Genomic DNA, 21,625 nt, shown 5'->3' with positions numbered 1-21,625 from the left:
CTGACCTTAGTCCATGTCTACACTTTATCATATCTTTGCCTTCTCTGTGACTGACACCAAATTTGCCCATTCATTTCTCTGTATTTGTGTCTCCAGTCTCTAGTCTCATAGCTAGTGCTTGGCTCACTGTTTATCACCTTCTGGCTCAACAGGTCTTACTGACCAAAGAGATGACTTTCTGCTTGCCCAGGGCCATTTTCCTGCCAATAGACCCTATGTGCAGACCAAGTGAGCCCAGGTCATGTCTTTTCCTGGCTTCTGGACACTAGATACTCTTGTTCCTGGAGTGTTAGATGGCCCATTAACTCTTGACCTACAGACCCTGGCACACTTTCACTTCATAGCTACCCTGTGAGAGGAAACTGAGAATTTGATGGAGCAAGTGAGAGACAATTGGGAAAACAATATCCTTCACAGGTCTGCAACAATGCATATTTAGCAGGACAACTTGAGAATATATTGGCAGAGTGAACCACCTTAGAGCCATAAAAAGCCCTCTCTTTTTCATAAGGTGGCTGTAATAACCAGAAATGCTGGTCCTGCCCTAATAGAGCCAGCCAAGAAGTGGACACCCCTCTCCATAGTGGGGCCAGCATGGTGGGGTTAGAAGAGATGAGCTTGGTGTTTCTTAACTTGGGCTTGGAGTTTCTTAACTGAGCAGGGTTTCTTACTCAAACTTCTACAAAAAAAAAAAAAAAAAAAAAAAAATTAAACCAATGAGTTGAGTCCAAGACAAATCCTTGACAGAGAGCCAAAAGGTGAGGCACACAGCTCTAAAAAGGCCTAATGCATGATGCATTAGGAAACTGCATGCATGATGAAAGTGCTTAGACCCCAAAGAGGGCACTCTGATGAAGGCTGGTAGTGAATGAGCACCCACACGCATCTGCCCACAAGCTCCTATGGTTCCCAGGCTGAGGCTTTGTCTTGGTTGGCTAAAGATGTACTTGGCTCCCCCCAGCCATGGCTCTCTGAATCCCATACTGTTCACAGCATTGCTTGTGAGCTATCCAAACAGACTCGGACGTTCCAAGTCATTTCCCACCCCAGGAGATATGGCCAAACCTCAAAGAATCCACATCTCTCTACTGCCACCCACACTCTGCATCCCCCCCCCCAAACATGACTGCCTGTGAGGTCGACCATCAAGTTTGGAAAGAGTGCTGTGATGATGCTCTAGCACTACCCTCAGAGTAGATGGGCTCAGCAGTTTCTCACAGCAGATCATGAAAAGCTGCCATTCATACCTCCATGCTGAATTTCCTTGTGCTGAACTGTAGTAACTTTAACTTCTGCTTCCCAACCATCTCCCTTCCCCCACTGCTAGTTATAGAGCTCTTATTTCTTATGGGGATTTCATACTGTATGTTTCAAGTGGCGTTAGCCCTTCACCAACTCCCACCACAGAACTGGGAAGATGAACCGGGTCTGGACAATTCTATCACACTATCCCCTGGCCATTTTGATTGGTTCCAGAATAAACATGTGACCAAAACTAGGCCAACCAGCAGAAGACTGGAGACTTTTGCTGGTGCTATCAGGGAAGAGATGCTTTCTTTTCCATGGAATCTCCAGCTAAAGGATTAAATAAGCACAATATTGCCTTTAGCCATCTTTGCCTCCACAAATGAGTGTGGTCATGATGGAAACCAACACTAAAGAAAGCAAAAGCAGCAGTTAAAGCAAGAGACAGAGTCTTGAGGACATGTTTAAGTCCTTACATGAGTCATGTCTCAAGAGAGATTGCCTCTGCGTTTTTTAATTATATAAGCCAATGGTATCCCTTTCCACTTTAGTTAGTTTTGCTGGTTTGACCACTGCCCCTAAAAGAGTCCTCACTACTGCATACTCTTCCTCTGACTCTAGATTCTGTCCCCAGTTTTCTTCATTCTACACTCCCAGCTGTTCCAGCAGCAGATCAGGATTGAGAGGGTGGGTCAGCCAGGGATAAGAAATACTTAATCCTTAAATATTTAAAGGGTTTATTTACAAAGGAATTAATTTCCTAAATGTGGGTAGAGTATAGGGGACCCACATGAGAAACTAAACAGGAATCTGGAGCATGTAGCCTGAAGGGATGGGAGGATGAAGAGTTTGCCTGTAATCTGAAGAAAAGTCATGTAGATTTAACTATCTTGAGAGCACCAGTGACTTTCTGTTAAAGGACAGCCAGCCCAAAGCACCATGACAGGGAATGAGGGAAACAAATACTGTAGCCTCATTCTCCTCCCTGCTTCTGTTTTTTTGATGATGTTCCCTACTGACTCTACCCAAACCAGAAAAAGGAGGGACAAGACTAAATTACACAGGTCAGCCTCCCAGAGGAGAAAGCAGGGATGGAAAGTGGATCTGTAGGGCCAAACAGAAGATACACAGTACAGAGGAGTTATTCCCCACATCAGAGGGCCCCCAGATGACCTAATGAGTAGTTCATGGCTATGAACAGGAAGCCAGATTCACATGAGAGGGGATCATTTCAATGGAAAACTGGGAATGACCTAATCTTGACCAGAACATGGATTCTTGAGCCCATTCTCAACATCTGAACCAATCAACTCAGTTTGGTCTACATCCCATTTATCTTCTTAATCTTCCTTTGGCTCTTCCCCTACATAGGCTGCCACAACCCCACCCTGCATACCACATCTCTGTCTCCCTTCCCACAGACAAGAGATACTGAACCAGTATATACATTACAAGTTGCCAGGTCCCTAATATCAAGTAGACTGGAAGAGGCACAGTCTCAGAGCACACTTTGGGGCTCAGAGCCCCACTAAACATGCTCCCACCTGTATGACTGACTTTTACCGGGAGAACCAGGAGAATCCTACTCTACCTAGGCTGTAGAGTGGGTTGGGAGAAGTTGGTATCTAGAGGACAGCCCAGTAAAACAACTATGGAGGGCAATACTTCCTGCATAACACCCCACTGAGTTAGCCAAGGTTTTGTTGGGCTTCCTTCTCCGTTTACATTCTTCCTCTGCCTGATCCCACTTCCTCCACTTCTGTTCATAGGTGTTGATCCCTAATGAACATCTTTGTCTTAGTGTCTGTTTCTAGAGAATCCAACCTGGGACAACAGCAATTAGAGAAGTTTCCATAAGCTCTTAATATCAAACCTACATACTTATTTCCATCTGTGCACTGTACTTTTTCTCCTATTGCTATAGGTGAACTGCACATTTGATTACTATGGATAATCTTCATTTGTATACTAAGTTCTGACCCAGCTCACCTGCTACTCACCCAGCTTGCCCCATCCAGTGACTGTTCTTCTCTGTAAATTTTTCCTTTTCTATTGGATCCTTTCCATCAACATGTAAACCTACTGCTACTTCACTCATTTATAAAGACAAATCAATGCCTCCTTGATTCCACTACCTCCTCCAGCTATTGCCTCATTTCTCTTCCTCTCTTTACAATAAAAAAGTTAAATGTGTTGCCCTGATTTCTCACCTTCCATTCCCATCACTCCACTGAAACTTCTCTGAACTTGGTCTCCCGTAACCTCCACACTGTTAAATCTAATGAAAAATTCTCTGTCTCTGTCTTACTCAACTTATCCGCACTGTTAGATACAGTTTACTGCCTTCAGGATCACACTTGTCTGGCTTTCCTCTCTGGCCACTTCTCAGTCTGCTTTACTGGTTCTTCCTCATCTTCCTCACTTCTATGTTGGCATGGCTTCAGGTGTCTTTTCTATGTACTCTCACTCTTCAGATAACTTCTTCCAGTCTTGGGCCTTTAAACACTATCTATATGCTCAAAGCTCACAGTGTTTTCCTTCTAGCCCTGACTCTCTCTCTGAATCCTCAGAACTGAGTATCAAGCTACCAACTTCCTCTCTTTCCACCCTACCTGGTCTGACATCAATTGAGTGTATTGTAATACAATTCAATTCTGATGCTAACCACCAGTGTCTCCAGGTCACCACACTTCTGGCTATAATTGGGGGATTCGTATAATCCCCATAGGTTCAATAATTCACTAGAATGACTCACAGAATCCACTGAAAGTGCTATGCTTACAATTGTTTTATTCTAAAGGATACACATAGGGTATGATCTTGGGAAGAGTGCAGAGTTTCTATGTCCTCTCCTTACACAGTCAGGGCACATCACCCTCTGGGCACATCACTGTGTTCACCAACAAGGAAACTCCTCCAAGCCTCAGTGTCCAGAGTTTTCATTAGGGATTTAATATGAAAGCATGATTGATTAAATCACATTGGCCAGTAGACTAAAATCAATCTCCAGTCTACCTCTCCTTCCTTCAAGTCAGGCTGGCCCAAAGTTCCAATCCTCTAATTACAAGATTGTTTTTTCTGGCGATCAGTCCCTATCCTGAAGTTACCTAGGGGCACACCAGGAACCACCTCATTAGCATAACAAGACACTCCTATCACTTAGAAAATTCTCAGGATATTTGAAGCTGCATGTCAGGAACCTGGGACAAACACTAGATCTATTCTTTCTTTTCTTTTTTTTTTTTTTTTTTTTTTGTTTTTGGGACAGAGAGAGACAGAGCATGAATGGGGGAGGGGCAGAGAGAGAGGGAGACACAGAATCGGAAACAGGCTCCAGGCTCTGAGCCATCAGCCCAGAGCCTGACGCGGGGCTCGAACTCACAGACCGTGAGATCGTGACCTGGCTGAAGTCGGACGCTTAACCCACCGCGCCACCCAGGCGCCCCTATTCTTTCTTTTCTTGAGAGAGAGAGAGAGAGAGAGAGAGAGAGAGAGAGAAAGAGAGGGCATAAGTGAGTGAGAGGCAGAGAGAAAGGGCAAAGAGAGAGGAAGTGGGGAGGGAGAGAGAAGCAGGGCTCACCCGATGCAGGGCTCATGCTCACCCCAAGCGGGACTCCAACTCACCAACCTCACCAACCTCACCAACCGTGAGATCATGACCTGAGCCGAAGTCAGGTACTTAACCCACTGAGCCACCCAGGCACCCAAGACTAGAGATGTTCTTTATTATATCACACTACCCAACAGCTCTACTTGGAGACATCTTAGATTTAAACACCTCAAACTGTCTAAAGAGACCTCTTGATATTTCAACCAAAACTTGCTTCTCTAGACTCTTCATGTTAGTAAAGAGTTGTAATCTCATTCTTTCCCGGTACCTGGGCCAATAACTTTAATGTCATTCTTGACTCCTCTTTCTCTCACACCTCATAACCAATCTGTTGGCAAATCTCGTTGCCCCACCTTCAATTTTATGAAGAATCTAACTACTTCCACTATCTCTCCCGAGGCTACCCAGGTCGTTTCTCACCTTACTTATTGCAGTGGATTTTTTTCCTGGTATTCTTGCTTTATCCCTTGCCTCTTTCCAGTCCCCTTGTCCTTCTGCCACTCCCAAAGTGATAAGAGAGGAGGAAACAACAAGTGACCAGTTCTCACACATGGAGGTTGAAGGGAGAGAGTAGAAAGGCAAAAAGACACTCACCCTGTATTGGAGAAAATAATGTATACAGAAAGTAATCCAAGAACATGGAAGATGAAAAGAAATGCAAATATCATGATAACAATGAAAAGAGGGAGGATGGGGAGAGAGATAATAGCTCCTTTTTTTTTTTTGAGATTCTTTTTTTATAGCTTTATTGAGATCTACTTCACATATCATAAAATTCACTCATATAAAGTATACAGTTCAATGGATATTAATATATTCACAAAGTTGTGCAAGCATCAGCACAATCTAATATTAAATCTTTTTCACCACCCCAAAAAGAAACTCTATACACATTAGCTGTCACTCCTCATTCCCACTCTCCTTTACCCCAAATCCCAGGCTAATCTACTTTCTGTCTCTATGATTTACCTTACCTATTCTGGATACTTCACATAAATTGAATCATATAATATGTGATTTTTGTCACTGGGTTCTTCTTTGACTTAACATATGCTTTCAGGGTTCATCCTGTTGTAGCATCTATCATTACTTATCTTTTTATGTCACTGTGTGTATATACTACATTTTGTGTATCTGTTCATCAGTCGATGGGACATTTGAGTTATTCTCACTTTATGGCAATTATGAACAATGCTGCTATGAACATTCATTTACGACTTTTTGTGTGAACGTAAGTTTCCAATTCTCTCAGGTATATAACTAGGAGTAAAATGGCTGGGTCACAAGATAATTCTATTTTTAACTTATTGAGGAAGCACCCAATTGTTTCCCACAGCAGTCGTATCATTTTACATTACCACCATCAATATGTGAAACTTCTCATTTCTCCACATTTGTCGCAACTCTTGTTATTTTTCGGATGTCTGTTTGCTTGTTCTTTATAGCCTCCCTAGTGAGTATGAAATATCTCATTGTGGTTTTGATTGGCATTCCCCTGTTGACTAAAGATCTTGAACATCTTCTCAACTGTTTCTTGGCCATTTGTATATTTTCTTTGGAGAAATGTCTATTCAACCTTTGCATATTTTAAAATTGGTTATCTTTTTCTTACTGAATTGTGAATGCTCTTTATATATTCTAGATACTAGACCCTCATCTGATATAAGATTTGAAATATTTTCTCTCATTTTGTCAGTTGTGTTTTCACTTTCTTGCTAGTGTCTGTTTAATTTGGATGAAGTCCAATTTATCTATTTTTTTTCTTTGATTGTTTGTACTTTAGGTGTCATACCTAAGAAACTATTGTATAATCCAAGGTCATGCAGATTTTATATATTCTAGATACTAGACCCTCATCTGATATAAGATTTGAAATATTTTCTCTCATTTTGTCAGTTGTGTTTTCACTTTCTTGCTAGTGTCTGTTTAATTTGGATGAAGTCCAATTTATCTATTTTTTTTCTTTGATTGTTTGTACTTTAGGTGTCATACCTAAGAAACTATTGTATAATCCAAGGTCATGCAGATTTACACCTGTTTCCTTCTAAGAGTTTGATGGTTTTAGGTCTTTGATCTATTTTGAATTAATTAAACATTGTTTTTTAATTTTTTTTTCTTCAACGTTTTTTTTATTTATTTTTGGGACAGAGAGAGACAGAGCATGAACGGGGGAGGGGCAGAGAGAGAGGGAGACACAGAATCGGAAACAGGCTCCAGGCTCTGAGCCATCAGCCCAGAGCCCGACGCGGGGCTCGAACCCACAGACCGCGAGATCGTGACCTGGCTGAAGTCGGACGCTTAACCGACTGCGCCACCCAGGCGCCCCATGTTATGTGTATTTCACTACATTTAAAAAATGTTTAGGGGCGCCTGGGTGGCGCAGTCGGTTAAGCGTCCGACTTCAGCCAGGTCACGATCTCGCGGTCTGTGGGTTCGAGCCCCGCGTCGGGCTCTGGGCTGATGGCTCAGAGCCTGGAGCCTGTTTCCGATTCTGTGTCTCCCTCTCTCTCTGCCCCTCCCCCGTTCATGCTCTGTCTCTCTCTGTCCCAAAAATAAATAAAAAAAACGTTGAAGAAAAAAAAATTAAAAAAAAAAAAAAAGATATATGACAACTATGTTTAAAAAAAAAAAAAAAAAAGAAATACACATAACATGAAATTTACCGTCTTAACCTTTCTTAAGTGTACAGTTCAATAGTGTTATGTATATTCACATTGTTGGGTTATCAGTCTCCAAAACTTTTTCCTCTTGCAAAACTGAAACTCTGTACCCATTAAGCAATAGCTCTTCATTTCCCCCCTAGCCCCTGGCAATTGCCATTCAACGTTCTGCCTCTATGAATTTGACTACTCTAGATACCTGCTTAAGTGGAATCATATCGTATTTGTCTTTCTGTGACTGATTTATTTCTCTTAGCATAATGTCATCCAGGTTTACGCATGTTGTCACATATGTCAGAAAATCCTTCCTTTTTAAGGCTGAATAATAGTCCATTATATGTATATATTACATTTTGTTTATCCATTTATCTGTTCGTGGACACTTAGATTGCTTCCACCATTTTGCTGTTGTGTGAGTAGCACTGCTATGATCATGGGTGTGCAAATATCTCTTTAAGTTCCTGATTCCAATTATTTTTTTCTTTTTTAAGTTTATTTATTTATTTTGAGAGACAGAGAGAGAGAGAGCACAAGTGGGGATGGGGCAGAGAGTGAGGGAGAGTGAGAATCCCAAGCAGGCTCCGCATTGTCAGGGCAGAGCCCAATGCAGGGCTCGAACCCACAAACCACAAGATCATGACCCGAGCTGAAAACAAGAGTCAGATGCTTAACTGATTGAGCCACCCAGGCGCCCCTCCAATTCTTTTTAATATATACCAAGAGGTGAAATTCCTGATCATATTTCTATATTTTTAATTTTTTAATGAATTCCTATACTGATTTCCATAGAGGCCACACCATTTTACATTCCCACCAATTGTCCAAAAGTGTTCAAATTTCCCTATATCCTTACCAACACTTGTTGTTTTATGTTGTTGTTGCTGTTTTTAAAAATTTTTTTTTTTCAACGTTTATTTATTTTTGGGACAGAGAGAGACAGAGCATGAATGGGGGAGGGGCAGAGAGAGAGGGAGACACAGAATCGGAAACAGGCTCCAGGCTCTGAGCCATCAGCCCAGAGCCCGACGCGGGGCTCGAACTCCCTGACCGAGAGATCGTGACCTGGCTGAAGTCGGACGCTTAACCGACTGCGCCACCCAGGCGCCCCGAAAAAAAATTTTTTTTAATAAAGTAGGCCCCATGCTAAGGGCTTGAACTAATGACCCTGAAATCAAGACCTGAGCTGAGATCAAAAGTCAGATGCTTACCCAACTGAGCTGTCCAGGCACCCCTATGAAGAAAACTTTTTTAAAAAATATCTTCTAGGGGCACCTCGGTGGCTCAGTTGGTTGGGCTTCTGACTTTGGCTCCGGTCATGATCTCACAGTTCCTGGGTTTGAGCCTCGCATCAAGCCCCACATCGGGCTCCATGTTGACAGTGTGAAGGCTGCTTTCAATTAGATTCTCTCTTTCCCTCTCTCTCTGCCCCTCCCCTCCTTTCCCTTTCTCTCTCTCAAAAATAAACATAAAATAAAATAAAATAAAATAAAATAAAATAAAATAAAATAAAATAAAATAAAATAAAATAAAATAAAAGTAAAATAAAATAAATCTTTTCTATATCCATGATTATCTCTTACTTCTTTTCCATTTTTACTTTCTCTTTTCTTGATCAGTTTTCAACTTCATTAATTTCTATAATTACTGTTCTTTTCATTTTCTCTTCATATTTTTTTTTCCTTTTTTCTAATTTGGTAAAATAAGTACTTAACCTCTTGTGCACTTAATCAAGGGAGTGGGGGATTGGAGTTAGGGTGCTATATTTGTATTTTAATATACAAAAATATTAGATAGTAAGCTAAGAAAACTCATCAAGTTTAATTGACTATAAAATGTTCACTAGTTGTACACTTCATAGTTCAGATTCTTTTCTATTTATTCGTAGTATGCTGAAAGGGCTAAGGACAGATTGAATATTAGTTGGTGGGTAGTTTGGCAGCTGTGGGAAGAGATGCCCATGGGTGCTTAAAAAGGAAGAAGAAAACTTTGAGACTTTGACATCTAAACTGGGTTGAGGCCCTTTAGGAACTTCTGGAAGATGGAAGCCTACAAAGAGGGCAATCTGGGAGTGAGAAACAAAGTAATAGCAATTTAAAATTGAATACAAAGGGGAAAAAAAGAACATCCCATTCACACACACAATTTGTGTTATCATCTCGGGGCACCTGGGTGGCTCAAGTTGGTTGAGCTTCCAACTTCGGCTCAGGTCATGACCTTGCAGTATGTGAGTTGGAGCCCTGTGTCGGGCTCTGTGCTGACAGCTCAGAGCCTGGAGACTGTTTCGGATTCTGTGTCTCCCTCTCTCTCTGACGCTCCCCCATTCATGCTCTGTCTCTCTCTGTCTCAAAAATAAATAAACGTTAAAAAAATTTAAAAAAAATTTGTGTTATCATCTCTAAAATTTAAGAATACTGGGAATTAGGGGCGCCTGAGTGGCTCAGTTGGTTAAGCGCCTGACTTCAGCTTAGGTCATGATCCCACGGTTCATGGGTTCGAGCCCCACATCAGGCTCTTTGACGACAGCTCAGAGCCTGGAGCCTGCTTCAGATTCTGTCTCCCTCTCTCTCTGCCCCTCCTCTGCCTCCACTCTGTCTCTTGCTCTGTCTCAAATATAAACATCTTAAAAAAATTTTTTTTAAAGAATACTGGGAATTATTTTATTAGGAAATTCCAAATACTTTCCCCAAAGTGTTTTCAAGCTTAAGAAAACCACTGAAATTATTTAGACTCTGAATCTCATTCTGTGTTATTATTCATGGTATCCTTATGATCTTAGGGTGTTTTTTGTTTTTGTTTTATGGAGTGGGAAATATGATTTTAAATGAAAAGTTCTAGTATTTTCCCAAATATTGGTCTTGCTTTGTTCTTCAGAAATGTTGAGAAAATGGAGCTTTCAGATCAGAAAATTATCTGAAAATTTATTAGAAAATATTTCAAACATAACAGAAAATTTGAAGGAAGTGTACAGTGAACACCCATATATCCAAAGCCTAGATTCTATAGTCAGAACTTAATTCTTATTAGCTGGAATTAGTGTTTGCCTGCCTCTAAGTGATATTGAGTAGAGTGAACTCTACCATAATTACATAGGAAGTATTCTGTTCCTACTGGTAAGTCCAGTGCTTCATAAGAGTTCTGTACTATGGCCAATTTCATGAGTGCTTTAAACAAGCCAACACAAGTCAGCTGTTAGCTGGGTGGAGGAGCTTCTAGACAGTTCTTCCCAGCTTAAAGAAACAAAATTTCAAACTCAAAAAGTTCTCTGGCTTGCTGCCTAAATACACCTACAGCTTTTGGCTCTTATAAGCAGGTGTTGTCCATAGGCATAAACCTAGGACTTTCTGGTTGTGCAACAAGGGAGAAACCGCCACTGCTCTGAGCTAGAAGGTGACAGGCACAGCGATGGAGAGGAAGGGGTAACTGGGATTCATAGCCCCCCAAATCAATTTTCTTCAAAGTTCTACTTTAAGATCAGTGGCAACTGTCCCCATGAATGGCAGAGTGCTCTTTTCCTATGTGCTTTCTCCTAGAAATTCACACAACCTTCTCCCTGTTTTTCAGAGTCACTAAAGCTTTTATTTTTTTTATTTTTTTTTAAGAGAAAGAGAAAGAGAGCATGCATGAGCAGGGGAGGGACAGAGAGAGAGAGAGAGAGGGAGAGAGGGACTCTCAAGCAGCCTCCGTGCTGTCAGCATAGAGCCTGATGAGGGGCTCGATGTCACAAATTGTGAGATTATGACCTGAGCTGAAATCAAGAGTTGGATGTTTAACCCACTGAGCCACCCGGGTGCCCCAACAATTTTTATTTTTATGTGTAGAAAATTCATCAATGTCTTTGGGGTTCAGTAGTCCAGTTCACTGATTATAAATCATTTTGTAGTTAGGAAAATCACCCTAATGTAATGCCATTAATTTAATTTGGGAGCCCTGTGGTTAATTTGATATAATAATAGATGGATTATACAGTGGAATCCTCCAATATCAGATGGCCCTCAATGTATGTTTCCATATGCGACTGGTCACTGTGACTACCTTTACATATCTGCGAGTTAATGGCATTTGCTTGTACATATATACTTTTAAAACTAGTATTTATTAAAGCATTTTTAAAAAGGTGTTTAGATGCCATACGGAGAGTTCCAAATCTCATTCGTGTTCAAGCAAATACAATTTTTGAACTCTTAAAAGTTTTTTAAAGAGGTAATAAATACGTGGTATATAGGATAAAATTCATAAAGTACAGAAGACAATATGGTTTTCTGAAAAGAGAGTTTCCTTCGTCTCCCCACTACATACTCTAGTCCCACAGTCAGCCCACTAAGACGCAACCGCTCAGAGAGACGCAAACACACCAGTATATGTGTCTATGCGCGTACACAGGCAGCTCACACTGTTCTGCACCTTGCTTGATTACTTAGACTATACCAGAAAATTCCCGTATCTTCACATACAGAGTTGCCTTGTATTTTTTTTAAAAAACTTTTTGGTGTTTATTTAATTTTGAGAGAGACAGCACGTGCAGAGGACGGGCTGAGAGGGAGACCCAGAATCCGAAGCAGGTTCCAGGTTCGGAGCTGTCAACACAGCCTGACGCAGGGCTGGAACTCGCAGGGCTCCAACTCGTGAACTGCGAGATCAAGACCCCAGCCAAAGTCGGTGGCATAACCCACTGAGCCACCCAGGAGCCCCTTTGCCTTGTATTTTTTAATGACAGCTTAATATTTCATCAGAGGGACGTGCCCCACATTATTTAACCGGCCCCCAGCGACGGACTTTCAGGTTGTTTCGAACTGTTTGCTCGTATGGGGAAATTGCAATGCTGCCCTGTAACTTCATCTTGACACGGTGATCTGGTTTTTCTCCCAGGACGACGGGAGAGCTACTCCGTGGGGCTTTCCCGCGCCGCCCTGGCCCCACCCCCGGGCAGGCGTTCGCGGAGTCGCCCGTTCGTCCCCCGCGCCATCGGTCAGCCTCGCGCGCGGCGGGAGCCGGGGGCGTGACGAACCGAGCGCCAGAGCGGCGGCAAGCGCGCGAGTCCCACGCTGGTCCCTGGCGCATGCCTGCGTGGGAGGCGGCGAGCCCGGGCGCAAGCGGCGGCTTGCTCCCCTCGCCAAGCCGCGGTGGCGTCGCCATCTGTGGTATGCGGTCCTGGCGCGCAACTCCCGGGGACGCTCTCCGGCTCCCGTCCGCAGCCCTCCCCGGAACGCGGGGAGGTGTTCAAAGGTGTCTCTTAGAAACAGGCGCAACCCGGGCAGCCCCGCTCCAGAACAATGGGTCCTTTCAGCCACCCCCTTTAGATGGAGGGCTCGTCGCCATGACAACCACCCCATTATTGAAAGTCGGAGCCGGTCCCCGTCTCAGACGCTCCCCTCGCCGGCTCCCCTCCCCCTCCGGCCCCGCCGTATGGTGTGTGTGGCACTGGCAGCTGTTGTCAGAAGAAGGCACCTCTTTGTCTCCAGGGGATGAAAGACATTTGGTTTTCATCGCCCCCCTTTCTCTCCGCCCGACAACTTTTCTCCGCGCGCTGCACCCCGTCCCCAGAAGGCGCCCCTGGACGCTAGAGCCCAGCCCCGAGACGCCACCCTTAGCTCTGGGGTCTGTTTCCTCCCGGATTCCCTCCTGCCGGAGCATTTCTGCCTTTACCTCCAACTCTGAGTCCCTAGAAGTCTCACTCTCGAGTGTTCCAAGCAGGGGGACTCGCTTTAGAAATCCCGGGTTTCTTTTTGCAACTCTGCTCTGGGAGTTCCCCGGCCAGCCCCTGCGCCCCTCAGACCCAATAGCACCACCTTCTGTAGCGAGGAGCTTATTACCGAGTCTGCCCCGTTGTTGGCGTAAACGCTCTGCCACGCTCGTTTAGAAATTCGGCCCGTTCGCTAGAATAAAGACTAGTTGGTTCATTAGACTGAGGCTTCGGTCTGAGGGATGTCGGACTCAGACAGCTAGGCACCTTCTGGCTGAGGACAAGGCGACACAAATATGTAAACAATAACCTGTATTTTTCTCAAGCATCTAATTGAAATGTATCATTAAAATATATACTTTTTGAGTTTTGCATTGCTTTTAATGAATACCTGAATACGATTTACTTTATTTTGTCTGGGGAGGAGATTTACAAAAATTAAACTAAAAAATGAGAAAAAGTCTGGCTGGCCATGTGTCTGGGATTTTGGGTTCAAGGAATAGTGCCCCTGAACGTATAGTCTGCACCAGGGATCCTTGGAACAGATGGTGTTTTCCAGACCTATCTGGAAATTAAAGAGGTTACGTTTAGTGAGAGAAAAAGCAGGATCAAGAAGGAATAAGGAAAGCAGTGGAGAGAAAAATGCAGAAGCTTATGGTGGGGAGAAAGAGGAAAACTGGGTATAATGGACTATTTTGGAGATAAAGGTAAGCTTAGGTTTCTGTATGGGTCAGAAAAATAAACAGTAGTCATAAAATCTTATCCTCAAGAGTGTAGATACTAGAGGAAGAAACTTGAAGATAACTATTTCAGAATCCATTGAGTCTTTCCAGTATTACTTTTTCGAATAAATTAAAGTTTTAAAAGGGTTTTTAAAAAACTTTGGGAATGTTAAAAGTGTAACAAGTGAAAGGGAAGGAAGTACAGCAGGTGACTAACAAGAGGTACTTTTTTCTGGTCTTTGCTTTGAATTACCAACAATTACTTTTGGTAAACAGGAAGCAGCCAAGTCTGGCACACGGGAAACAAGTATTTGCAAAGTGAAGGTTTGTGGTTTTTTTTTTTCCTCTGAGAATAATTTTTATCTAAATAACTACCTAGAAAATAATAAGTATGTTACTCTGAAAACTTTTCTTTATAATCCAAGCTGCTTTCTTTCCCAATGTTACTGAACACATTTTGGAGGAGGTTGTCAATTTTCCTATGAGATTTGATAAATATTTCCCAGTGATTTTCACCTGAAAGTCACAACACAGTGTCACAATTTGAAACGCTAATGATTTAACTTGACTTTTTTTTTTAAGTGTTTAAGATTGTTTTTCACAAATAAAACCAACTTTCCCTCTCTGAAAAGAATACCGTGTATCTGTAGCCTGACTTATACCAGTAAAGACATCGTTTTATTTTATTACAGTTACACATGAAAATATAAAGAGGTACACTCTATAGAGCTCAGGGGTCACCATGGGGGTAAAGACTGAAACCAAGTAGACAGAACTTCAGGATTCTGATCCCCATATCATTCTGCTTTATCTGTTTTCTATGTAAGCTTTCATTTGTCTAAAATATTTCACTGCTAGGAAAGAAAGAAAGAAAGAAAGAAAGAAAGAAAGAAAGAAAGATCATTGTTAATAGAAATTTAGAGTTGGGAAAGATCTCAGAGATAGTTTGATCCAATCCTCTCATTTCACAGATAACATTTTGATCCAAAGAATTTATCTAGCTAACCTGCCCCAGATCACATGGTCAGTTTGTGGCTATTTAGGACCCTGAGACCAGTTGCCATCCTACAGCCCTTTCAGACCAGAGCTGACCACATTACCCTTTTCCTGGCCATCACTTACCAGACATTCTTGTTCTATGGACATGTTTTTATTGTTTTTTCTTATTTTAATTTATCTTGTGGAAATTACATAAAAGTTATCTTGTGGAACTTCTCTGTTTTCCAGGCAGTCTTCCCTAAGTCTTTCAATTCTAGACTTTATTTAAAACATCCAAGCTAGGGGCACCTGGGTGTCTCACTCAGTTGGGCGTCTGACTCTGGATTTCGGCTCAGGTCACAATTTCACCGTTTGAGCTCTGTGTCAGGCTCTGCACTGTTGGTGCGGTGCCTACTTGGGATTTCTTTCTCTCTTCCTCTCTCTCTGCCCCTCCCCTGCTCTCTCTTTCTCAAAATAAATAAACTTGATAAAATAAAATATCCAATCTATTCATGGACTGCTCTATTCACTCCCACTGGCTGGGGACATCCTGTTAGTTGTCTATCCAGTTTCCATTCTCCTGTCTTCCTTATTAACAGAGTCCTGTTTGGGAGGTGGGGGTAGTATTGTGCCCAGCTAAAAATATTCCCAGGACCTCTTTTAGCTCAATACTCAACAACAGAGCAAAAGTGGGACCTCATGAAAAGCTCAAGAGAACTGACTCCCCTTTGGCTCATGTTCATTTGCTTTTTGTCTTTCCTCCTTTTTTGTGTGTGTGGAATACAGCTTGAGGCCTGGAGCCACGACGGCAATGTTGTGAGCATGAAGGTGCAAGTTCCACCCTAGGAAAGGTGGAATGCCAACCTAAGAGAAGCCTGAATCCTTGATGCGAAGCTGATGTTCCAGCCCTGGGTTTCTTGCCTCTCGACTTCTCATAATATGAGAAACATAAACCCCTATCTTGTTGGAGCCAGTATTATTTAAGTTTAGGTTTTCTGTTACATGCCCCTGAATGTAATCCCTGATGGCTCCAATTTAGGATAAGAACAGAGTAGGCTAGTAATTCAGTTTTATTGAATGGGGTTTTTTTTTTTTTTTTTGAACACTTACTAGTTGCTTACATAATAGTCTGTATATACACCATCACAGGACATATAACATAATGATAATTCATTCACCTAGTCATATAATGAAACAATTTCTTCCTCCACTGCCTAAAGGTAAAGAAAAGGGGCTAGCTGTATGAAGACCAGGGGGAAAACCTTTCAAGCAGAGAGAACAACATATTCCAGGGCCTAGAAATGGGGAGTGGGGAGGGTGGGTTGGAGGAGGGACAAGAGACTCCATTGGAGAGAGGGGAGGAGATAGATAGATGTGCCTTAGTCTGTTCAAGCTGCTGCAACACAAGTACATAGACTGGGTGGCTTAAACAACAAACTGTTATTTCTTTTTTTTAAATTTTTTTTAATGTTTATTTTTGAGAGAGACAGAGTGTGAGTGGGGGAGGGGCAGAGAGAAAGGGAGACAGAAGCTGAAGCAGCCTCCAGGCTCTGAGCAAGCTGTCAGCATAGAACCTGACACAGGGCTTGAACTCACAAACTGTGAGATCACAAACTGACCCGAAGTCGGACGCTTAACCAACTGAGCCACTCAGGCGCCCCACAAACTGTTATTTCTCACAATTCTGGAGGTGGAGAAGTGCAGGGTCAAGGCACCAGCAGATTTGGTGTCTGGTGAGGACCTGCTTCATGTTTCATAGACAGCCATCTTTTCTCTGTGTCCCTACATGGTGGTAAGTGCAAGGTTCTTCCTTGGGGTCTCCTATAAGAGACGGATTCATGAGCACTAATGAGGACTTCACTCTCATGAACTAATCACACCCCACGGGCCCCACTTCCAAATACCATCCTATTGGACTTTAGGATTTAACATATGAATTTTGAGGGGACACAGTCTATAGCAAGGTGGTAAAGGCATTTAAATTTATGCTGTGGGAAAGCATTGAAGAGTCTATGCTGCACATAACCATTCATAGTTCTTTTAAACTCACTTTTGCTGCTGTACAGAAAATGAATTGAAAGGGGTTAGAGTGCGATGGGGAGACCAGTCTGTAGGTGTTTCAGGCTAGAGGCGACGGTGGCCTGGATGGGGGTTGTGACAGTGGAGTTGAAGAGAGGATGGATTCCTGATATACTTTGGCGATGGAAACATCAGGGTTTGTTTCTATATTAGATGTGGGCACAAGGGTAATGGAGGACTTCAGGATGATTCGTGGTATTGGTCTGAGTAGCTGAATGGATGATGATGTTGTTTACCAAGATGGGGAAAACTGGAGGTGGCGCAGGGCTGGAAGAAGGAACAGATTTGGGAAGAAAATTCAAGAGTTCCTTTTTGCCCCGTTAAGATGTCTGTGAGGCACGTAAGTGGAGATGCCAAGTGGGTAATTGGATATGTAGATCTGGAGGTTTATGAAGAGGTTGAGGTTGGAGATATTAAATCAAAATTCAATAATGAAAAGAGTACTTACACTCATGAGGTAATCTATGCAAGGAGTGTAGAGAGAGAATGAAGGAACATCTAGCAAGAAGACACAGAATAGTGCTGTGCCCTAGGTGGACCCGTTATAAAGTCCAGGGATATCCACAGTTGGGTATTTCTGGGGATAGCGTCTAGGGAAGGAGCCATTTGATTCCATGACTACTTTCCTCAGGAGACTAGAACCAGGAGGCCAGCCTGAGGCTGCAGTGAGAGGGACACTGCTGTCTTCTTGTCAGGCAGGGTTTGGATTTCAGGAACTTGAGCTGGCTTTGCTGGGGTTCCTGAGTAGGAGGGTTAGAGAGCACTTCTGCCACCTGGAAGCAGGTGTGCATCCCAGCATATCCTGATCACATCACCTCTTGTGATCTACATTGTCAGGTGTATGTTCCCTTTTCTGTTCATTTCCCCTTTATGATCCCCAAGTCTTTAGACAAGCTTTGTATAAGCATCCATCCTGGTCCTTGCTCTGCTGTGGGAAATTAAAAACTAGTGTGTCTGTATTGGTGTTGAAGAGTTAAAGGAATACTAATCTCCCAAGTCCAGCATGGTGGGGAGTAGCAGGAGGTCCCTAAGAGGAAGATGGGTCTCTTGTTGGAGGGTAGGGATGTTAGGTTTAGGCTCTCCTCTCTGGAAGGACAGGCTCCTTCCATGACCAGCCTTGAAGGAGCTGCTTTTGAGTTTTTAAAGACACCAGGTCCTTTCTTTAGAGTCTTTTTTTCCACATTAGATTGTAAACTCGAAGGAATGCTTTAATTGTCTTTGTACCCTCAGTGTCCAGGCGGCAGTAGGCACTCCATAAATATTAGTTTAATAGATGAATGAATGTATATTAGGCATTGAGATATGCACACTGTGGTTCTCAACTGATTTACAATCCAGTTGTGGTGATCATATTGCATACCCAAAGGTGTGGCACAGTGTCAAAAGCACTGTAGGTTATATGAAGGAGCTGTGAAATGCTACTTAATCACAGAAGAGGGAGAAATTACTTCCAATGTGGGGGCATCCAGCTTGGGACAGATTTTGTGGAGGAGAAAACATATGGCTGGGCCTTCAGGGCTGGAAAGAATTTCCACAAATAGGGTGAGTAAGAGACAAATACATGCCAAGTAGAGGGATCAGTGAAAATACAGACATTGAGGGAAGGCATTCTGTTTCTTCAGTGCACGGCCAGGAATGAGGTCTGAGACAAGAGAGGCCTTGCTCAGCGAGATGACATTTTTAGGGCTCAGTAGTGGGGCCCCAAAACCCCTCTCTGGCTTTGATCTGAGACAAGAGAGGCTTTGCTCACTGAGATGTGTCAAAGCCAGAGAGGGGTTTTGGGACCCCACTACTGAGCCCTTAAAAATGTCTTCTCAGTGAGCAAAGCCTCTCTTGTCTCAGACCAAAATATTAGTAATAATATTATTAGCTGAGAGCTGAGATTGCCTTCTCACAGTAGACAAACAACTCAGTAGTGAGAGCTGTTAAACACTGTGATAGTGCGTCAGTGGCACGTTTAGAAAATCTTTTCCCAGAGATTTTTATGCATAAAATAGACTTGCTATTTGTCAATGGTTTCCTGTGGTCCCTCTTAATACCATGACATGGTACTATATGAGCTCCCCAATCTATGATGTTTGATTAAACTAAAAAAAATACTTGGGTGTTGATTTTGGACATGACCCTTGGCATGGCTATGGATGCATTCATGCCCCCTGTCCCTCCCGTCAATGTGGCTCTCTTCCAATGATTCCCATCTCAACAAATGACACTTGCATCCATACAGCTGCCCAAATCAGAAATCTGTGAATGATCCTTGATGCCCCATTCCTCCTTACTACTCAATTTCTAATTAACCCCCCATCATTCTACCTCAAAAACACCTCTAGAATTTGTCCAGTGCCCTCCAGTCCCCCATGCTGGCTGAAGTCACTAGCATCTGTCACATGGATTGCTGCAATAGTCTAAATGATCTCCCTACCCTCAAGCTGGGCCTTCTCTAACCCATCCCATATCCCTTGTCTCTCTGAAATGTCCATGTGAAAGCACTTCCCTTTCCCGCTTAACATTTCTTCACTGGGGCCCCAGGCTTATGAGAGAGGCCAAAGGTGTGCAGTCTGGGCCAGACTGCTTAGATCTTCCTGTGTGCTTGAACTCCAGCTTGGCTACTTACCTATTTACTTGACCTCTGGCAGATTACTTATGCACCCACTGCAGTTTGCTCATCTATAAAAAGGGGATCATGACAATAATTCATTTTAGAGTAGTTGGGAAGACTAAATGAATCTGGATCTTCCTCTCCTATGTGAACCCTTAAATTCAGAGTGCCCCCGGACTCTGATCCTCTTCTCCATACTCATTTCCTTAGTCATCTCAACTGGACTCTTAGCTTTAATATCCATATCCTGATAACTCCCAATGGTACATCTCTAGCTCAGACCTCTCTCCTGAACCCTAGATTCATATATATCCAGCAGCTTCTCAACATCACCACTTGATGGCTAATAGATACATTAAACTTACTATGTCCAAGCTGAACTCTGAATTTTTTTCATTCAAACCTTCTGTGCCCAAAATCTTTTTAAAAATTTTTAATGTTTTATTTATCTATTTATTACTTTTTAAACATTTATTTACTCTTGAGAGAGACAGAGACAGAGCATGAGTGGGGCAGAGAGACAGGGAGACACAGAATCTGAAGCAGGCTCCAGGCTCTGAGCTGTCAGCACAGAGCCTGATGCAGGACTCTAGAACCAATGAACCGTGAGATCATGACCTGAGCAGAAGTCCATGCTTAATCTACTGAGCCACCTGGGAGCCCCTCCCCCTCCTTTTAATCTCAGTTGATGGAACCGTCCTTCCAGATACTCAGGCTCAGTAGCTCCTCACTTTTCTCTTGTTCTCACTTCTCACATCCCATCCATCTGGAAATCCAGCTGGCTCCTTCAAGCTGCAGGCAGAAAGTGACTCCTTACAATGTCCGTGGCTGCACCCTGGCCCAAGCCCCCCACCGTCTCTTACCTGGATTACTACAGTGGCCTCCTGACTGGTCTCCTTCCACTCTGTTCTGTCCACAGTCTCTTCTCCACCCAGCAGATTGGAAAATCAGACCCGGTCACTCCTTTGCTCAAACCTTCCATTGGATTCTCATTCCACAACTACTACACGCCAAAATCTTTATAAGATCCTATGTAGTGAAGTCTTCACCCTCCACTTTGTAACCTCATCTCCTACTTTACTCCTTGTTCATTCTACTCCAGCTAAAGTGCCATCCTTACTTTTCCTGGGACTCCTCCAGGATGCTCTGGTCATAAGGATTTGGCACTGCCTATTCTCTTTACTGGAGTGCTCTTCTCCCAGATATCCTTACGGCTAACTCATCTCCTCCTTTAAGTCTTTGCTCAAATGTCTCTTCTCAATGAGATGTACTCTCACTACCCTTTTAAAAACCTTAACATTTCCTGAAGTCCTATGGCACTCCTGATCTCCCTTCTGTTTTTTTCCATTATACTTACCACCCTCTGACATACTATACACTTTACTTATTATGTTTATTGATTATTATTTGTCTTCTCCTACTAGAATGTAAGCTCCACTGGAGCAAGGATCTTTGTTTTATATTCACTGGTGTTATGTATCCAAACACTGGAATGGTGCTAGTACATAGTAGGGCCCACTAGATATCTATAGAATGAATGGGTAGTGCATGGCACACAGTTCTGGACATATATATATATGTGTACTTATAATTACAATAAATATTATTAATATTATTTTATATATTATTTTATAAACAAAACGTGCAATTATTAAGCTCACAACCACTTGGCTCTCTGTATCTTCCTAATCTCATCTCCCTTCACTCTTTGTCCAATTCTAGTTCAGCTGTACTTAGTTCTCTCATCTCTAGAGCTTTCCACATGTAATCTTCTCTCTGTCCATCCACCCTTTTATTTGAGGAATATATGTTCATCTTTCAGGTGTCAGTTTGGAAGGACTTCCCTGATTCTAGGTCAGCCCCCTCCGCCAGCAATCCTCCTCCTGCCACCACGTGCTCCTTGCCCATCACTCTGCTTTGTAATTACTTGCTTCTCACTTGTCTTCTCAGCTAGTTTCTGTGACAACAGACACTATGCCTGTGATGGTAGTCATTGCAGCATCCCCAGCACCCAGCACAGGGCTTGATACATGGGAGGCTCTCAGTAAACAT

This window comes from Prionailurus bengalensis, chromosome B1, assembly GCF_016509475.1.
Source record: "Prionailurus bengalensis isolate Pbe53 chromosome B1, Fcat_Pben_1.1_paternal_pri, whole genome shotgun sequence".
In the NCBI taxonomy this organism is placed as follows: domain Eukaryota; kingdom Metazoa; phylum Chordata; class Mammalia; order Carnivora; family Felidae; genus Prionailurus; species Prionailurus bengalensis.
The sequence above is the reverse complement of the archived record's forward strand: the minus strand, read 5'-3'. Positions refer to the sequence as shown.